This window comes from Cynocephalus volans, chromosome 1 (genome assembly GCF_027409185.1).
Source record: "Cynocephalus volans isolate mCynVol1 chromosome 1, mCynVol1.pri, whole genome shotgun sequence".
In the NCBI taxonomy this organism is placed as follows: domain Eukaryota; kingdom Metazoa; phylum Chordata; class Mammalia; order Dermoptera; family Cynocephalidae; genus Cynocephalus; species Cynocephalus volans.
In genome coordinates, this window is record NC_084460.1 from 184,503,261 (window position 1) to 184,508,955 (window position 5,695).

The window sequence follows — 5,695 nt, forward strand, 5'->3', positions numbered from 1 at the left end:
TACTCCAAAGCCTCTCCTGAAAGACTATCCTCCTTTAACATTAATAATTCAAGTGAGAGAAGCGGAGATTAAGTGGTTGCTGAACTAAGGATCAGCAAGAAATAACTGAAGCTTAGCAGGCTGGTAATTTATCTCCTATGCAATGTTTTCCAGGTGTTCCTGAGATACCCAAGATTAGAGACCAGGCTTATGTGGGGAATGTGTCATAAGGGGGAAGCAGGAAGAGTATGTCAGGATTTTGCCGAGTTGCAGGCATCACAAATTAGGATCCAGGATTTTTCAAACCTCTTTTTATGGTGTGTGGTAGGCAGAATAATGGTCCCAACCCTGTCCACAACCTAATGCCTGGACCCTACAAATGTGTATGTTACACAGCAAAGGGAAATTGAGGTTGTGGAGAGAATTGAGGTTGCTATTCAGCTAGAAGATTTTTCCGGGGTCCTTAAAAGTGCAAGGAGGAGGCAGAAGACAGAGAACCATAAATATAGTCGCATAAGAATGACTCGGCCCAACACTGCTGGCCTTGACAATGTCAGAAGGAGGCCATGAACCAAGGAATGCAGATAGCCTTGGAAGTGGGAGAAGAAAGGAAATACATTCTCCCTGAGAGCTTCCGGAAAGGAACGCAGCCCTGCTATGCCTTGATTTCAGCCCAGAGAGACTCGTACTGGACTTCTGGCCCTCAGAACTGTGAGACAATGAATTTCTGTGTTACTAGTCCAATAAGTTTGTGATAATTTGTTATGGTAGCAAAAGGAAACAATCCAGGGTAGGAGGCAGATTTAGTTGAACTCAGTTGAAAACACTGGACACCCTCTCCATGCCAGGTTCAGGCTCAGTGCTGTGGTACACTGGTGAGTAAAGACACAGCCCCATCACCCAGGGCTCACGGCCTTGGGGAAGAAGTAGGTGCAGATGGCCCATCCAGGCAGCAGAGGCGATTCTAGTGCTGTGATGGGTAGTCTACTCAGGCTGCTGTAATAAACACCACAGGCTGGGCGGCTCAAACCACAGACATTTACTTCTCATGGTTCTGGAGGCTGGAAGTCCGAGATCAAGGTATCGTACGGTTCTGTTCCTGGGGAGGTCTGTCTCCCTGGCTTGTAGCCTTTACGCTGTGTTCTTGTGGGGTGGGCAGAGAGAACTCTGTGATCTTCTTTATAAGGGCACTGATCCCATCATGAGGGCTCCACTCCCATGACCTAATTACCTCTCAAAGGCCCCACCTCCTGATACCATCACATTGGGGGTTAGGGCTTCAACATTTGACTTTTAGGGGTCATGATTCAGTCCCTGGTTTATGGGAAAGTGGAGATGGTGGACTACTTGTCTGGGGTAAGGTGTGAGGGGGTCAAGGAAAGCAGGAGGGGGAGTTCTCAGGTGGAGAATCAGAGGCCCAGGAACATTCCAGATGCAGGGAACAGTGTAACAAGGCATAGACTTTGTTCTTTCCAGCACCCAGGGATCTGGGATTGCTTTGGGTGTGTTCTCTGAGGTGGGGGAGAGGAGGAAAGAGGTGTTACTGAGTATGTCATATGTGTAATTCAGTCTTCCCCAAAGGCTATGTGCAGATGTCATTTTTATCATCATCGTCAAGGGATAGGGGAGAAACGGTTCTGGAAATTTTGGTAACTTGCCCAGGGTGTCTGAACTCCAAAGCTCGTATCCTCTACGATACTCACTTTATTGTTCCTGTGACCCCAAACCCAGTGCTTAAAACAGTGTCTGGCATGTAACGGGAGCTCAAGAAGTCTTTCCTGAGTAGATGAGTAAGTAATTTTCTTTCCTTCAAGACTAGCCATTTGGAATAGTCGTCTACAACTTTCAGGTGCTCCCTAAATTGTCCTTTATTCTCTTTGATTGCTGAATGGCTTTTTACAAAAGTAAAGTTCTAGCATTATGTCCAAATAAATCTCAAACAAAAGTTATAAGCATCCCAGCTGTAGGATTTTGTTGGCTGTTGGAATTGGTGGCAAAGCCCTATATTCTTCTATGTTTTTGTTGACTTTCGGAGCTTTGTTTGTAAGGGGTGAAATCAGTGGAATGTTTGAACATGTGTGCAGGGCACGGTGTAAGCCCTGGTGGAAGGTTCCACAAGTAAAGCAGGTGGTCCCAGACCCAGGCAAACATCATGGAGGAAGAGGAATGCAGAGGAAGAGGCTCGCTGTCGGGAGTCCAGGAGTTTTTCAGACACCAAGAAGACAACTGCAGGAAAGACAACTGAGAACTTGTCTTTCTTCCTCCCTGAAAGGGGCCGGTATTTTCTTTGTCCCCTCTGGAGAGGGCCTGAAGGGATTTGTGTCTTGCCTTAGAGGAGGTTCTTCAAAGGTCTTTTGTTTTCCAAAGTCTTGGCTATGGAAGGCAAAGAACTGGGTTGTTGTAAAGGGGTGAAACTTTGGGATTTGATTAGGAACAGCTGGCAGAGGACTTACTAGGGGAAGGGAGAGATCCCTAAGACCTGGAGAAGGGAGCTGGGTTTGCAGTGGTGGGGACCTGAGTCTCCTCCCATTACACAGGGGAGTGGCAGGGTCTCTAGTGTGGTAGGCACAACAATCCCAAAGATACCCATGTCCAAATCTCTGGAATCTGTGAATATGTTATGCCATGCAAAGGGGAATTAAGGTTACTAATCAGCTGATTTTCAAAGAAGGAGATGATCCTGGATTATCTGGGAGGCCCAGTATCATCATGAGGCTCCTTATAAGTGGAGAAGGCAGGCAGAAGAGTGAGAACCAGAGAGACGGCAGTGTGAGAGGGACTCGGCCCCACACTGCTGGCTTTGAGGAGGGACGAGGGGGCCACGAGAGAAGGAATGTGGGCAGCCTCCAGAGGATGGAGAAGGTAAGAAAGGAACTCTCCCCTAGAACTGCAGAAGTAACATCCTGCTGAAAACTTGATTTCAGCCTGGTGACACCTGTATTAGACTTCTAACCTACAGAATTGTGAGATAATAAATTTGTGTTGTTTACCACCAAATTTATGGTAGTTTGTTTCAGCTGCGTTAGGAAACTAGCACAAGGTGACATGGGGGTGCCTGGAGACTAAGCCACAAGAGCTGAGAACTTGGCAGACACAGGGAAGGTTTCCATGGCTTTCCTGGATGTAGAGGAGTGAACTTCATGAACCCACAGTCTCGTGCCTTCGAATGGATTGTGCAGACCTAGGAACCAAGACCAAGACCAGAATCCCCTCCATACATTTTAGGGACTGCATAAGACTCTTGGACCATGTGCTCGCTTTGGCAGCACATATACTAAAATTGGAACGATACAGAGAAGATTAGCATGGCCCCTGCGCAAGGAGGAAGACTCTTGGACCAGCTATACAACCCAGTGAGAGGTGGTGTCCCTCAATAACGACTGATATAGGACAGCTCTCCAACCCTGGATAGAAGGAGTTCAGAGCCAGTTTAACTGGATCTAGGAAAACTAATGGTTTTAATGTATCTTGCACCTGAAGGTGGTGAGTGGTTCACAGCAGCTGTGCTCATCGAGATTTTTCTAAAAGAATATGTTAATTGCTGCAAGATTGTACTTGTCAGCACAAGTTCATGAAAGAGAAGAGTTTTCAGTTGTGTATTGGACAGGATGGGAGTGGGTGGGTGGGGAGGTATGGATTGGCTCAATGGATTCATGGATGGAAGGAGAGAAGACTTTCAGAAGCAGATGTTAGGAACCCATCTCTAGAATCTCAACAGTGTTTTACATTTACTCAGAGTGTAGTTGTGTTGGTGGGTACTTGATAGAATTAGGTATACTGGTGATAGAAAATAGAAGAGTCCACAATCAAGAGGGCCAGATCTCAGCAGAAAGTTTTAAATATCGAGATTCTTACAGTATCAGCTGGGTCTCCTGCTCCTCTCCTTTGCTCTTAATTCCCAGGAAGCTTTGTCAAGTGAGCAGGTTAGCTCTTTCTTGCTCAGGCCATTTACCATGTGATACCCTGCATTGCTGTGGAGAGTTTCCACATAGAAGGCCCTCGCCAGATGTGCTCCTTGGACCCTGAACTTCCCAGCCTCCAAAACTGTAATAATAAATTTTATTTCTTCATAAATTACTCAGTTTCATGTATTCTGTTATAAACAACAGAAACAGACTAGTACATTGAGGTTTGACAGCTGCTCCAGGAACTTGAAGTTTAATTGATTTTTTGATCACTTTGCACAAATTCACACTTGGCTTTATAGTACAAAGGACAAACCTAGTGTGGTCTGATCTCCCCCACTGAGATTGAATCAACCCGAAACTTGGGAGCCCATGAAGCTGCAATTACAAGGGACAAGTGCAAGGATAAAACTATGGGAGGAACCCAAATGGGAGGTATCCAAGACGATCTTTGTATTGTGCTGTTTAATTTATTTTATCAAAATGTATTGATTATACATATTTATGGGGCACAGTTATATTTCAATAACATTGTGCTGTTTTAATAGGCAAAGGGCAACCAATCCTGAGTAGGCGATGGATGTTTAAGCCTCAAATTTCATATATATATATGTGTATGTGTATGTATGTATATATGTGTATTTACATGTATGTGCATATATATGCTTGTTTATATATAATACACATACCTGCACATTCATACTTTTTGATGAGAGACACTAATTTTTGGAATGATTGGTTAATCTTTATAATTTCTAATTTTTTGGTTGGGGAAAGCGGTAGTTCCAGGTGAGAAGTAGGAGGTGGGTTGGGGGCCACAGCAGCAGGTATGTAGACTTCCTCCTAGCTGGGTGCAAGGGAGTCTTTGCCCACAGAGAGACAAGGGTGTTGGCACCGGCATTACTTTGAGGAAGCTGGGTTTGTGCAGGTAGCGGAGCTGGGAGCACCTCTGCTTGGAAAGTAGTTGAGCAGAGAATAGTATGTGTGGGTAAGGCTGGGCCAACTCCAACACAGCCTGAAGAAACATTCCTTGCCACTGGACAGAATGCAGCACCAATCCAGGGACCCCACAGGAACACATGCACGTGGACTAGATTTGTCACTAGGCTGTGTGAGAATTTTATTGCGCTCATGCCTGGAGCCTGGCTGTAACTCTGTGCTGTGGAGACAAAGTGCAGATGTCAGGCTGTCCTGGCTACTTTCCAAGAGGATTTAGGCTCCAGTGTAATGGGGACTTCAAATTTGAGCTCATTGTCCATCTGTGGCTAAGAATTATAGCAAGGAATGAGGAAAGTTATGTTTGAGGGTCATGATCCTAAGCGACTTCTACTCTGTTAGCTTAAGGATTGAATCAAAAAGATGCTGAAAATTGAAAAACGGTCACAATCAAGTCCTCTAGCTCGCTGCAGGGATGTAATCTATGAAGGGCAGGCCGCGGCCTTTGGAGCCAAGTGCCTGAGTGCGTGACACTTGTCAAAGGCAATAATCACACCCATCCAGGCTGCTTCACACTGCTGCCAAGAGAGTGCCAAACCAGTGCAAACTGACCATCAGCAAAACATTATCTTAGGAACGATAAGAGCTGGAATAAAAAGTCATAGATCTGCACCTTATCTGTTGGATAAAACATTTGAATTTACATATTAAAAAAACACTTTCTGTTTTTTCGGTAGCAGAGCATAAAGCTACATTCATGCAGTATTTTTATTAGAAACTAAAACTTGGTAAGAATGGTAGCCTGTCTAAAGGTACTATCTTGTTAACACTCAAAAACACTCTTGTTATCTTTATGTTGGGAATTTTCCAAATCT

At 45.0% G+C, this 5,695-nt stretch overlaps 1 non-coding gene across 1 annotated transcript; it reads left to right on the plus strand.

Moving 5' to 3' along the window:
- Nucleotides 1–3,229: 3,229 nt before the first annotated feature.
- LOC134365368 (U6 spliceosomal RNA) lies at nucleotides 3,230–3,337 on the plus strand. The gene has a single exon (XR_010022073.1). It is a non-coding gene; the product is annotated as a U6 spliceosomal RNA (small nuclear RNA).
- Nucleotides 3,338–5,695: the final 2,358 nt, after the last annotated feature.